Here is a 14,315-nt window from a genome sequence, read left to right on the forward strand (position 1 = left end):
GGGAATGGGATAGACCGGTGATGGGTAGTAAGGAGGGCACGTATTGCATGGTGCACTGGGTGTTATACGCAACTAATGAATCATCGAGCCTTACATTGGAAACCGGGGATGTACTGTATGGTGACTAACATAATATAATAAAAAATCATTAAAAAAAAATTGGGTCTTAATGACTAGGCATTTACATAATGTGACAGGCCTTTTGGAGAGTCAGGCTCCAGCTAGCGAGTGCCGGCTCTGAATTGTCAGGTCTCCACCAATATGCTTTCTTGGGCTTGTTTCCTTGTCTTTTACACCGGCGGTTGTGATTCTGGGGTCCAGCCTTAAGAGGCCGTGTTGGGGCAGGAGCAGTACATGTCTTATGTAGTTTTCTGTCCCGTATGCAGGGTGAGAGGAGGTTGGCTTGCATACATCCGCACGTTCCTTGGGCTTATGGAAGAGCAGGTTTTGTTTTGGTGGGCTGCCCTGAGTGCAGTGAGCTCAGAGGCTCTGTCATGAGGCTTGCCCTGTGTTGTTCTGGCCTCCCCATGCCCTTAACATAAGTGACATCCCTGCCCAGGGCCCCACCCCGTCTGGCTTCCGGCTACCTTTCTGCCTGCTGCCTGACTCCTCCCTATTCACCTCAGGCTCCTGCCCTTCCTCCCACAGGGAGCGCCATCTTGCATGGCTAGCTCTGCTGGGCGCCTCCCTCCATTCCTAGCTCAAATCCCACCTCCTCAGAAACATCAGCTTTCCCACTTGGAATCCGTCTCCCCACTCCTATATTCCCTATCCCCTGGTTCGTACTTTCAGAAACATTTTCATAGACCACCTTGGATGTTATTGAGTGGCATCTGCTTCTAAGCTTTGATTTCCAGAGGGCAAGCATCTCAGCCTTTGGAGCCCAGCTCAGTGGCTGGCAATTTTAGGCACTCCGTAGATATGTGTTCAGTTGAAGTACTAAGGAGGTCTGACGGGTTGGGAAGTTAACTACAGTTAACCCCAGGAACTAGAAGGGCCCCTGGGAACTAGTTTTGCAGCATGTTGCTTTTATGAGCAACTCTTCAGCTCCCCCCCCCCCCCCCCCCCCGCCGGCCTCCTTCTTCATCCTGCGTTTCTAGAGGCAGAGGAAAGGTGGGGCCTGGTGAAGATGCTAGTGACATTCCCAGAGAGATTAAGTCAGAATCTCTTCTCCTTGCCTTCAAGTTCTAGAATATCAACCTTTCTTCTATCAGAAAAGCTCACCTTTTGAAGAGGAGGGAGTGGTTTATGTGAGGACCTCTGAATTCCTGACTTCGATTATGAACTTTCTCGAAGAAGACTTTGCTGGTGTCCCTGTCCCAGGAAGGTGGACATGCCCAAGTGCGGCCTTTATGAAACGGAGGGAAAATCCAGCCTCGTTTTGTGACGCGGACCTTCGGGAACAGTCCAGGGACAGGCTGTGCTCACGTGGTGTGCTGGACAAATCCACTTCCCACCCTCACTGTGGGATCTTAACTCAGTTAAATCCACTTCCCACCCTCACTGTGGGATCTTAACTCAGTTGCTGTTTGTAAAGCATCTTTCCCTGACTCGTAGTTCAGACTCTGCAGGAACTGCTGAATGTTGCTTCCAGTGACTCATCCACAGAAAAACTCTACGTTTACCGCCCTGTGGGTAGGAATTTAGGTGGAAGAAGGTGCACGATGCAGAGGAGAGGGAAAACAAGCACACCGAGGACCGCTGGTTCAGGTCCTGATCTGCCAGAGACACGCCGTGTGTTTCCACATCTGTAAATTGGGACATTAATAGTTTTTGGGAAGGGTTCTTAGAGAAATGAACTGAGATTATTTAGGGGAAGCATCTGGCAGAACACCTGACACATTTCAACAATAGAATATCTCAGTGAAGTTGTATAGACGTGGTTATGAGCCCGGGCTCGCAACGGCCATTGCTATTAGGACGATTGACAGAACTTCAGTGACACTGAGTTACCAAGCCTGTTTGAGTCCCAGTTTAAATGGGCTTTATTTGGGGTTAAATATACCTCGTTTGCTAAGTCACAGAGATCAGAGAATGTTTGTAAAAGGTCTACCGCGGGGTGTGTCCCAGCATCTGGCCCAGGGACTGATGCTCACCACTGCCCCCAGCTTCTCTGGAATGATCATGTGCCCGGGATGGACAAGCCTCAGAGGTGGTGACTGCAGTGCCCCTCTGTGACCCTATTTTCTTCCTTTCTGTCTCGAAACTGACCCGCAGACTAGACCTCGTTATGGAGATGCTGGTTTTAGAAGGATACAGACCGTCGCTTGTGTGCAGAAGTACGGCCTCTGTGGTGGGTGGTGTTTTAAGAGCCTCCCTGTGCAGAGCTGTTGAAGAGTTGGCAGTATTTGACGCAGAGGAAGACAGCTCTGGGATGGGAGGGGACGGGAAGGTTGAGATTGGTGATGGAGAGAAGAGTGGGTCCTTGTCCAGGGTAGAGGAGGCCAGGCCTAATCCAGGCCAGTGGCAGGTGGCAGGTGGCAGGTGAGGATGGAGAAGTGGGGCTGGCGGGAGGGGTGGAGTGGAAGGAGGGGGATGGGCACTCGGAGGCCTGAAGCAGAGGTGGGGGATTCTGCTCGGAGCACTGCGTGCCGAGGCTGGAGGGCACTACCTGAACCCATGACCTGCTGGGGTGTAGCTGCGGTGCTTTGCAGGGTAAGAAAGACAGGGACTTTCTGCAGTCACCATCCTCCAGGTACACAAGGGGATGGTCTCGTGTGTGTGTGTGTGTGTGTGTGTGTGTGTGTGTTCGCACATGTGTGTGCGTGTGTGTGTTCACACATGTGTGTGCCCAAGTGTGAGTGCATGTGTGTGCACAAATGAGTATAAGTGACAGGACCAAAGAGGTGGGGGACTTACCCAAGGCCATACAGCTAGGAAACATCATTCATTTGCTTAAAGTGCTGACTTCAGTAATGACTGAGAGAGACTGAAATGGGCAGGGGGAGCCTGTAGGGAAAGAACCTTGGCCCCATTTCCTGCTTCCCCCCCAGGCAGGTCGTGAGTGGGAGTTTTAAGTTTCACTGTTTGATAGCATCACCTCCTCTGCTTTCCCAGAAGTTATTCCTCGAAGTATGACTCGAATCGTTACTCTGTTGGGAGATGTCCCCGTTCAGAGAGGACCTTCTGCTCTGGTTGTTTACTAAAGAAATGGTGGCCCCAACGAATCAGGGGCATCAGAATGCCAGTGGAAAGAAGAGGGCTTTTGGGGCTAGGGGCCTGGGTCTGAGGGTCGGCCCTGCTTTTAGAGACCTGTGAGAACAGGGCAAGTGGGAATACTTCTTAGCATCTTGGCTTTTTCCTCCTGTAAATCGGGGGTTAATGATTTCTACTTGATAAATTAGTTGCGACGGTGCTTTGCAAATTGCGGTGTCGGTCATGGTACAATAAAGATAAAGGGACATCTGGCCTTGGGTCCCCTTTCTGTGCGTGTGACACAGTAGTGGGAGGTGGGGAACTGGTCAGTATGGTGGTGCGTAGCTCTAATGGTAGGGAATGCCAGCCTTTTCTTTTAGTGGGGGTGGGGGAGGGGGCCTTGGAACATGGTGGTTAATGACTGTAGAATCTGCCAACTGCTTGGTGCCCCCCTGCCTGGGCTAGCCACCCTACCAGCCATCCCCCGAGCCCCAGCTATGGCTGGAGCATCTCCTAGCTCCTGTGTTCTCTTGGGAGAATTTCTGAACACCTGGGCCTTCATTCGTTCATCTGCAAAAGGAGGAAACAGCTTAGCTTCATTTGCATTACGAGGATTCACTGAAGAAAGGTATGTGAAGACCCTTTGTAAGTGTCATTGAACTTTTTGTATCTTAGGAGCCCATTTTCCCTCTGTTCTCTCTTCCTCTGGGGCCGTGGCCAAGGGACCTCCTTTGTCTTGAAAAGATAAACTGGTACAGAGGCTGAAATGGGGCCTTAGATAGTGGGAAGTGACTTTTCAAGGCCTGGGACCTTTGCCCAGTTTTTCACAGCATGCCAGATTCCAGTCTGCAGCGTGAGCCTGGCTTGTCCTTTCCTCAGACCTACTCAGAGAGAGACAGAAGCTTCTGGAAAGGCTTCAACTCTTTGAAGCCGTGATGGGGTGGGCAAAGTCTCAGCGGCTACCGCTGAATGTGTTCAGGTTCCCATTCACCTCCCTGCTTGTCCAGCAGTGACTAGTTACTTGGGTATTTGGGTTTTGGGTGAGTCAACAGGCCCGTGACCCAGAGGACGTGTGGTGTGCTGGAATTAGTCAGAAGGCATAACTGCTTGTCCTGACCCCAGAGCCCGTGTACTCTACATGGATGAGAAAGCTCTTTCTGATCCTCAATTGCCTTGCCCATAGAATAGGATTTTCTCTCTTACTGATTCAGAGTGTTCATAGGGAAATCAAAGGACGGAGGACTTTTTTTTGGTAAATAATATTGCAGTATTTCGATGTCACTACTGTCTGCCACGTAAGACAGGCGTCTGACTTCTCTTCTCTGCTCCCGCCCAGTGTAAAAAAAGAAAACCAGTTAAATTCCTGAGGACAGCTGGTCAACAGTCCAGTCTTTTTATATTTGGCACGTGCGGGCTCTGAATGTAAACCTGGACCATTTCCAATATATGTTGGGGATGCAAAGTAAGAGGGACAATGTAAATCAAAGGATATGATCGAGGGTTTCAGGTTCCTACTGCCTTATCTCTGCCTTGGCTTATGATACTCAGTTCTTCCTAGACACAGGGGCTTTGGCCTCCCCTTCTTTACGTACAAAAAAGTATAGAGACTTGATCGTTCGGCTCCGGAAGGTCCCTGTTTAAGAAACGGGCCCGGCAAGGCCACTCATTGAGGAAATGGCAAAAATGAAGATGAGAAACTGGTTCTCTGGACCCTCCATTCCCTGCTGTTTCTGAGGCATCATTCTTCCCTCCTGTCAGGTGTGGAGAGGAGCCAGATGGTTTGACAAATGGTTCTTGTTGCTGTCAAATCTGCCTTCTCTTCTCTCGCCGACACAGTCCTTACCTTCCCTTTTTGGGGGGATTAGGTGGGGTGAGCAGAGAGGAAAGGAGGTGGATGAAGGAAGAAAAAGATTTTATTGCCTGGTTCTTTTTGTGGCTGAGATGACCAATAAGTTCTCGTTTCTCTGTCAGGAAGCAAAGCGGAGGCAATGAAGAATCGTCACCTTGAATTTAAAGCACATAAAGGCCTAGACATGGCAGGCTGTATTAGGAGACAACATTGATTTCATATATATTCATCTTTAAAAAAAACATGTTTAAGATGCCATATCCATAAATACTAATAAGGCTGTCTGATTCCAATTTTCAGGTGAGATTAGCATTTTATTGAGTATTTTATCTGTCAGATTCAATACTCCATGTACCATCCTCCCAGGCTTATTAGCATAATTGCTGTGCTTAAGCAACAATAAAAAATTCAGCAATAAAATAGCAGTTAGTGCAGGCAATTTGTTATCAAAAGCTTTTACTTAAGGACAGCTCCAGCCTGCATTTATTATCAAGTTAGGGTTATAATTTATTTTTATTTGGAAAAACAAAAGCGGGGGGAGAAAGATTTTGCTGTTTTGTTTTGGAAATAATACAGAATTAAAAAGCATTGCCTCTTTGGAACATTGTCCACATCCCTTCTTCCTTTGCTGAAAGCAGCCTGTGATGGGAATAGACTCCACTTGTGAGGCTCATGGGCTCAAAAGTCACTCTCCTTGGCATTGGAATAAATGGGTAGTAATGCCCATTTGTGTTTGCGTAGGATTCTGAATCGCTCTCGGGGCTCTTCTGCTGCTCACATCTCACACCCGTCCTGGGAGGGCTCCCTTCTGAGAATGGAAGAGCTGAAATGCTGTGTTCCAGACGAGGCGGTTGAATGGCAGAGCCCGGCTGTGAGGCCCAGTCTTTCAGCCCCCAGGCCCGGCTCAGCATTGCAGCCGTCCATGCTGTTGCCCAAACATCGTGGTGTGGGTGCTCTTTCTTCTGCTCTGTGCAGGGTGGTTTCATCCCAGCTCTTTTCCAAGGATATACGTGTGTGTGTGTGCGCACACCTGTACACACACACATCTGTACACGCACACACACATTGTCTGTATGTGCACACACCTGCACATACGTATACATGTACAGACCTGTACACACACACACCTGTACACACACATGTCTGTATGTGCACACACCTGCACATACATATACATGTACACACCTGTTCACACACACACCTGTACACACACACATCTGTACACACACACGTCTGTATGTGCACACACCTGCACATACATATACATGTACACACCTGTTCACACACACACCTGTACACACACATCTGTACACACACACACACGTCTGTGCACACACCTGCACATACATATACATGTACACACCTGTTCACACACACACCTGTACACACACATCTGTACACACACACGCACGTCTGTATGTGCACACACCTGCACATACATATACATGTACACACCCGTTCACACACACACCTGTACACACACACATCTGTACACACACACGCACGTCTGTATGTGCACACAACTGCACGTACATATACATGTACACACCTGTTCACACACACACCTGTACACACACATCTGTACACACACACACGCACGTCTGTATGTGCACACACCTGCACATACATATACATGTACACACCTGTTCACACACACACCTGTACACACGCACAGGCAAATTTCCCCCCAGATTTAATGATGCATGCTTGCAGCTGTTTTTCCTTCGATGTCTTGGTTAGAGCAATTCTTCCATGTGAGTTTCCTCTTGATAACAAATGTCTTCCATTTCTTGCATTTACAATCCTTGTCTCTCCCGTTCTCTCTTTCTCTCACTAGTGACTGACTCAGGAAAGCACTTGTGATTACCATCTGTGAAGGCCCTGGTACAAAACAAATGATTTTATAAGTAACGTGGCAGTCTTTGTAGAGAGGACAGAGATAAGATTGAGAAGTGTGGAGATTGGGAAATCATTTTTCTTTATTTCTTGTGGAAATCAAGAAATAAGTAAATATCAGAAATAAATAAGAACATTACACTGTGGCTTCTCAGTGTGTCTTAGACTTCACCTACGGGTAATAATTTTTAAACTGAAGATACAATTTGGGGTGAAAGTGGATACCTGAAGCTCCCAAACTTTCAGAGAAGCTGTCTTAGCGTCTTGGATTTTCTTTCCTTCCTAGTTCAGAGAAAGAGCCTATAATCAGTGACTCTGAGCATCCTGTGTGTGTAAGGTGCTGTGTGGCTATAGCCCAGTGAGACTGAGGACATATTTAGGCTATTAGGATATTAATAATAAATAAAAATTAGTGTTTTTGTTGTCGAGCAGCTATTATATGACAGAAACTGTAGTAGGAATTTTTCTCAGCTTGTCCCATTTAATCTTCATGTTTCCTTCAATTATTCATTGGATTAATTTTTGTTGAGCACTTATTATGTACTTGTCATTGTTCTGGTGTTTAAAGTGCATCATCTCATTTAATTTTTATAACAATTTTATGAGGAGATGGCAGGCACTATTAGCATTGTTTTCATTGGTTAGATGAGGAAACTGAGGCTCAGAGAGGCTAGGTAATTTATTTAAGTCACACAGCTAGCATGTGGTGGAACCTCTCTGTTCTCCTGTCTCCTCAATCCAGGTTCTTTTGGCTGCACTGCTTGCAAGAAATGAATGTATACAGGTGGGCCATGCTAATGATGAGTAGAAGGCTGTGGAGTTTCTTGATGTCGGGGCTGGTGCAGACCCTAGATATTCATAACGAGCACTAAACTTGAAATCGGATAGGGGTTCGAATCCTTGTGTGCTGCTTAGTGGTTGTAGAAACGTCGATTGAATGACCTCTTGGAGTCTCAGCATCTTCCTTTGAGTTAGGGATGATAAAATCTCTCTCGGATGTCATTGTGAGAATAAATTAGAAAATGTATGGGAGAGCCTCCGAAGGCACCGGGTTCACACTGGGTGCTCAGCCAGCGTCGGGAGTGCCCACAAACAGGCAGTGTGATGGACTGGACAGGCCCAGCCACCCAGACCGGATCGCCTAGGCTTAAGTCTGTCGTTCCACCACATCATATTGTATGACCAGAGCCAACAGCTTCCTCTTTTTGCCCTCCAATTTCCTCATCTGTAATAGGGACTTACCTCACAGGGTCCTCGTCAGGCTTAAATTAGTTAAAAAATAAGTTGAAGAGTGAACATAATGCGTGTAGACCCGTGCATGGCATAACAAGTCCTATGTAAGTGTTAACTCGCATTATTAAATATACATAATTCTATGTAAGTGTTAGCTCTTGCAATCCCATCCCACTGCAATGGTGAAGGAGACAGGGGCAGAGTGAACAGCTTGGGACTGTTTCCGGAACCCGGCCTATTTACTCAAGGACCGGGAACCAGTGTAGCTGGGACATAGAAGCTGCACTTGCGCGGCCACTAATGACTTTGGGAAGCCACTAATGACCTTGGAAACGTTCTTGGATTCTCCGCCCTTGACCTTTGCTTATCTGCAGATGGTAGTTGGGAGGGTAAACTTCCGATGGCAGAGTATGTGTGGGAGTGGAGAGCGTCCCCATCCTTGATTAGCTGCTTCCTGGAGAGTTGCTGTGTGGGTACCGAGGGTCACTTTGCTGGTGAAAGATGGCTGGTAGGGGCTCTTTTCCTCGTGTCATTCAGGCAGCTTCCGGCCTCCCTCAGTCTGCTTGTGCCCGGCTCCTGTCCTCAGAGCTGTCCCCAGTTTTCCTTCTCTGTAGAAAGCATTGACGTATTGGGGCTGCTCTTCCTGACACCATTTCTCCTACACCAGAAGGAGGTGAGTGGGAGTTTTGTATATCATTTTTTGAGTTTTGTATACCAGTTTTGTATACCACTTTTTTTTTTTTTAAGATTTTTTTTTTGAGACAGAGAGAGAGCACAAGCGGTGGGGTGGGCGGGGGGGAAGGGGCAGAGAGAGAGGGAGAAACAGGCTCCCTGCTGAGTGTGGAGCCAGACATGAGGCTGGATCCCAGGACCCTGAGACCATGCATGACGTGAGCCCCAGTCAGAAGCTTCACTGACTAAGCTACCCAGGTGCCCCTGGAAGGTGATACACTCTTAATATATTATTTCCCCCACCTTCAGAATATACTGAAAGACACTTAATGTTAAAGTCATGCTGCTGAGGATATCTCTAAGGCAAAAGATTCTTCAGGATCTTGTGCTTTCTTGGGCTTGTTGGCCTAAGCAGCACTTTTCCTTACAAATTATGTGTATGTGTGTGTGTGTGTGTATGTGTGTGTGTGTGTGTGTGTGTGAAGCTTCCAGGAATCGGTAGGGTTAATTCTGGGGGTGTTTCTTTGGCTTATTCAAAATAGAAACAGAAAGGCAAAAGTGTTTGTTCATGTCATTTAAAAATGTCTTTATAGGAAAGGACGTTATGATAATACTTACATTGCGTGTGGAGATTTGCAGTTCTCAAAGCCATTGAAAACACATTTTCTTATGTGCATCTTAGGGCATCCCCATGAAGTAGGCAAGGCAGAACTTACTGTTTTCCTTTTAGAGATGATGCAGCCGAGGTTTGGAGAGATGAAGGGAGTTATCTTAAAGTAGTGACGGATGTAAACCCCGCATCTCTAACCTGGGGCGCTTTCTGCTTCCCCACCCTGATTTGAGTGTAATGAGGTCATTCTTACCAAGCGCTACCCAGGTGAGATAGAGACGTAATAAACCTAAAAAAATTTGCCTTTTTCTTTTTTCTTTTGGTTAAAAAGTTAACTATGATTTGATATGACTTGTTTCTCCCCAAGCATAAACAGCAATGAATCTCTAGGATTTCTTGTAAACCAGCTTGTGTTTTTCAGAAATCAAATGTCAAAGTATTTCCTGAAACTGGCTTTAATGAACAGGAGAGGTGAAGGTAAAAGTCTTCTTTTGCATGAGTTAATTAGGAAACAGGATGTGAGAACTTGCTGTGGGAATTTAAAGAGGAATACTTATACTGATGTGCAAACGCGATCAGTATATTCTGGAGGGTTTCATGCTGGTAGAAGTTTTAAGTCAAAGAAATTTTCATTAAGTAGATCAGTTGTTTTTGGTTTGCATGAAAACCTAATCTGTTCCATGAGTTGGGTCCAAAAGGGGTAAACATGACTACACCCCAAAGAACAGAAGCATGAGTTGGACTTTTAGTTGTGATTGCAAGGTGCCTTTATCTGGAAGCTCAAGTGTGTTCTCTGAATAGAGAACAGAGTAGTGCGGGACACTCTTGCGTTTTGTAAAGACTCAGAGTCAGTGCGACCCTTACTTGGGAGGTGGGAAGGACTGAGTTTTCTTTGGCAAATGTCTTTGAGTCCCTCAGACACATGGCATCAAAGAAGTCCAGGGCTGTATTATTAGCCTCGTCTATCAGAGTATGGGTTAGATTACATGTGTTTTGGAAACCTATTACTTTCCTGCACACTACATGGTTTCTTAGATGGCAACTTCTGAGTGAGTTGCCAGCTTCCTGACAGTGTCTTGGCCGCTTAGAAGGAGGCAGAAACTTTTGGTTTGGACGGATGGCTCTCTTTACTTCCCACCTCTGATGGTTTCCTAAATCTGCATGATCTGGTAATATAACTGAGGGGGTACTGAAATTGACTCTGATTTATACCTCAGTTTGTACATTTCCAGGAAACACATAGCTATGAATTCTTGACATTCATGAAAATCTACCATCTCTCTTTGTCATATGATAATTAGCTTCCACAAGGTTCGCAATGAAATCACCAGCACAAGTGAGACAGAATGAGCTGAAGGTTCTCTTCTCTGGGTTTCTCTCACACCTTTCATTCTGTTTAATCTGACATGAATCTGTCCTTTGTGTGTTGGTTTGGTCTTTTCTGCTAGATTCTGAACTCCTGGAAAGCAGGTGTCGTATCTTATTAATCACCATGAGTGTGCCTGGCACATAGTAGGTGCTTCTTACTAAGTAGTGGGGTCATATCTGAAGAAGCTGAAAAAGGTGGGTTTTCTTGCGAGAGAGACAGTCATGAGTGTTGCTCCTTGAGTGCATTCCAAGCTCTGCTTGGAGTCTCGGGGAAGCCAGACATACAGATAGCACAGATCCTTCCGTAGGGAGCCACAATCTAGCTGTATCTTGTCGGTGAGAGCACCTCCTAAATTGTGAAACAGTGCACAGGTGGGTCATCCTGCTGCCTTTCCATGCAGAATGGCTCATGCTACAAGGCTCTGTCACCTCCTCCCACGTTTGAGAAGTCCGTCCCACGGGGTCATTTTCTTTACATGTGTGAAGGGATAATCATGAATGGGCATCGAGGGAATAAGGAGATCACCTGTCAAATGGAGTGCTAAGTAATTTGCTCTTCTGACGTAGGTGGGGGTCTGTTTTATTTTTTGAAGGTAGATTGCTGAATGCATAAGCAAAATGTGGTATGTCTGTAAAACAGAATATTATTCAGCAATAAAAAGGAGTAACGTCCTGATATATAAACTATCAGATGACTGAGTCTTGAAAACATTACGGTAATTACAAGAAGCCAGTTACCGAAGACCGCATATTATATGATCCCAGTTATATGAAATGTCCATAATAGGCAAATCCATAGGGTTTATAGAGACAGAAAGTAGATGAGTGTTTTGTCAGCAGGGGTGGGGTGGGGCGTACGGAGAGACTTCCAATGGGTATGAGTTTTTTCTTGGGACAATGCAAATGTTCTTACATTTCATTGTGGTAATCATTGTACAACTCTGGGAATACATATACGAAAAATTGAATTACAGACTTTAAATGGGTGAATTGTATCTCAGTAAAGCTGTTAAAAAGTAAGTAGATTGCTTTTCAATCTACAATCTCTGAGGGTTACTTCAGTGACTCAAATAGTGAGGGCCGCGTTTTTAACTCCTCTTGATTTGTTTGGGGCCCAGAAGTCATGCTTCTTTAATAATGGTGACCACGCCTAATGAAAACTTGGTAACACCCAGAGCTACCAGACTGGAAATCTGTTCCCTGCTCCCCCCAAATCCATGCACCAACTTTTCAGGAGCTTTAAAATTTTATACTTCCAGAAATGTTGATTAGTGAGATATCCGATAAGAAATAACAGGGTACTGACAGCCCTGATTGTATAAATAGGCGTTTGGGATTGTGTTCATGGTTTGCTTGTCAGTACAAGAGAAATGTGTGATTATGTTGAATGATGGTTAATTTCCTCATCCACCCATTTTAAAAATAAAGACGTATGCCTGGAAGACAGGTGCCCAGGGAAAGAAGGAGCCCTGTAGCTTTGATAATGAACCCCGGGCAGGAATAAGATCCTGTTTGGGGGTAGGAATTTGAGTCCTGGTCGAGGTCAGGCTGTAGCTGATGAGTTAGGGCACCGCGGCTGGGCCTCACCGAGCATTTTTCATTTCCTTTAGTTTTGTGTTTGTCTGGACAGCTTTTCCCCCTCCTCCTTCAAGATCCCTGTTCCCCCCTCTCGGACTGTGTTCACGGAGTTAGAAGAACAGACAGTGGATGTGCGCAGACGCTGCAGGGAAGTGGCGCTTTCTAGCTTTGTATGGGAGCAGTTCATACACAAACACTTCTCTTTGATGAAGTATCCGGTGAAACCAATTCACATGAACTCCAATTAAACTTTAATGAACAAGTGGGTGTATTAATATCAGCTGAGTAATGCAGGCGGCACAGATTCCAGTAAGTGACTCACTTCTCCGAGCAGCTCACCCCCCATGCACGGTTGGAGTTACTAGAAAGCTTGCAGCTATGTTTGAGCGGGTCTGGGCTGGGCCTTCCAGTTCTAGCAATCTTCGGGCTTGTCATAGATCTAGTGACACTACCTCGGTCATCCAGGCCTTTGTTTCCAGAGCAAGGGTTGAGGATGGGGGGAGACTTGCTCACTTTGAGCAGTGAGGCCTTGCGTGGACCAGTGACCATACGGACTTTTATTTTCTCCGTCATCTTCTTTTTAAAAGTGAGAATTTTTTTTCGCCTTAAACCCAGGGGCTGTATTGCTGAACATCAAGGTAGTGAGGGCAGAACCCGTGGTTTTGAACTAAACTTGGCCCCCTGGTTCTCACTTCCTGTCCCTGTCTGCTCTTCTGCCTCACCTCTACAAACATCCCCGTAGTTAAACCAGAGACGGCAACATGCGCTTAGAAGGGTGAGCCTTTTTAAGCCTAGATCCTGTTCCTTCTAGAGAATAACTCTATCCACTTCCTGTATCTGTTCGTTAAACGAGATCATGTATAATGCCCTTAGTTTCATGCCTGGTGAATAGTATGTTTTCAATAAACATTAGGTAACCTGTGACAAAGGATGAGGCCGTGGAGAGGAAAGGCGCTCAGCTCTTGACCATGAAGGAACTTAGACCCTCCTAGAGATGTGTCTTGCACTTTTAAATGGCTTTGTAATTACAGAGCACCAAAGACCAAAAGCTCAGAAGAGATAATGCATGGAGAATGAAGGGATCCCTGAGGTTGGCTACATCTGAGAAGGCTGGGGGTCAGGGCAGGGCCAGGTAAGTGTTCGGGAAGGTGCTCTGAGGATGAACGAAAAGCATGAGGCCCCGTGCGCACTTGCCATCAGTGTGGTTAAAGTAGGGGATACGTCGGGGCCTGAGGAGGCTAATGAAGACCAAGCCTCTGCCTTGGCCCCTGAGCCTCAGTCCCAGCTTCCTTTGCTGCTGTGCCTGCTGTTCTTTTGTACCCATCTAAAACCTAGTTGAAAGTAGTGCATCGGTCAGGCACCTGGGGGTAAAGACTAGGTTGTATAATGGGCTTTATGTCTGCAGCATCCCTGAATCAGAGTTTCCCTCTTCCTCCAGCTAACCCCTGCATGGGAGGGGACAATGCCTATAAAGTCCCTGACCTTGAGCAGCAGGGAGTATATGCTTCCAGCAGTCAGGTAAATCCCAAACTCCAGGGGAAGGGGCCGAGTGGCACATGTCCTGTTCCTTCACGTAACTCACTCACACCTCCACTGCAGACCAGGCTGGTGGAGGGGAGGCCTGCTTGACAAGGCTAAAAGGGAGGTAGAAAGGTGCTCTGCTAATACCGGGGTCCTTGCCCTCAACTCTCATGCACATCGCAACATGGTTCCTTCAGGGGAAAAATGGGTAGGACAGGGCAATAGGGTGGGAAGAAGGGACAGTTTTCTGAGCAGAGAATGCTTAAGTCAATCTGCAATTCAGGCTGCTTAATCTGCTTGGGAAACACCAATTGAAGGACACACTTAGATAACTCAGACTGGAGTAGGCAAGTCTTGTGTAATGTCGTCAAGGTCCGTGGTGCAAGAATCAGCCCCTGTTTCAGAAATAACAACCACAAGTGAGCATTGGACTCTTTGCTTCCCTCCCATACT

General features: G+C 46.5%; 1 protein-coding gene across 24 annotated transcripts in view; it reads left to right on the plus strand.

Annotated features, from left to right (window-relative positions):
• The window catches only part of LPP (LIM domain containing preferred translocation partner in lipoma), a 639,448-nt gene that overhangs the window by 110,619 nt on the left and 514,514 nt on the right, over positions 1–14,315 (plus strand). The gene's annotated exons all lie outside the window — the stretch shown is intronic.

The sequence above is a fragment of the Ursus americanus genome, chromosome 4, assembly GCF_024610735.1.
Source record: "Ursus americanus isolate L20-20 chromosome 4, mUrsAme1.1.p, whole genome shotgun sequence".
NCBI classification, from domain to species: domain Eukaryota; kingdom Metazoa; phylum Chordata; class Mammalia; order Carnivora; family Ursidae; genus Ursus; species Ursus americanus.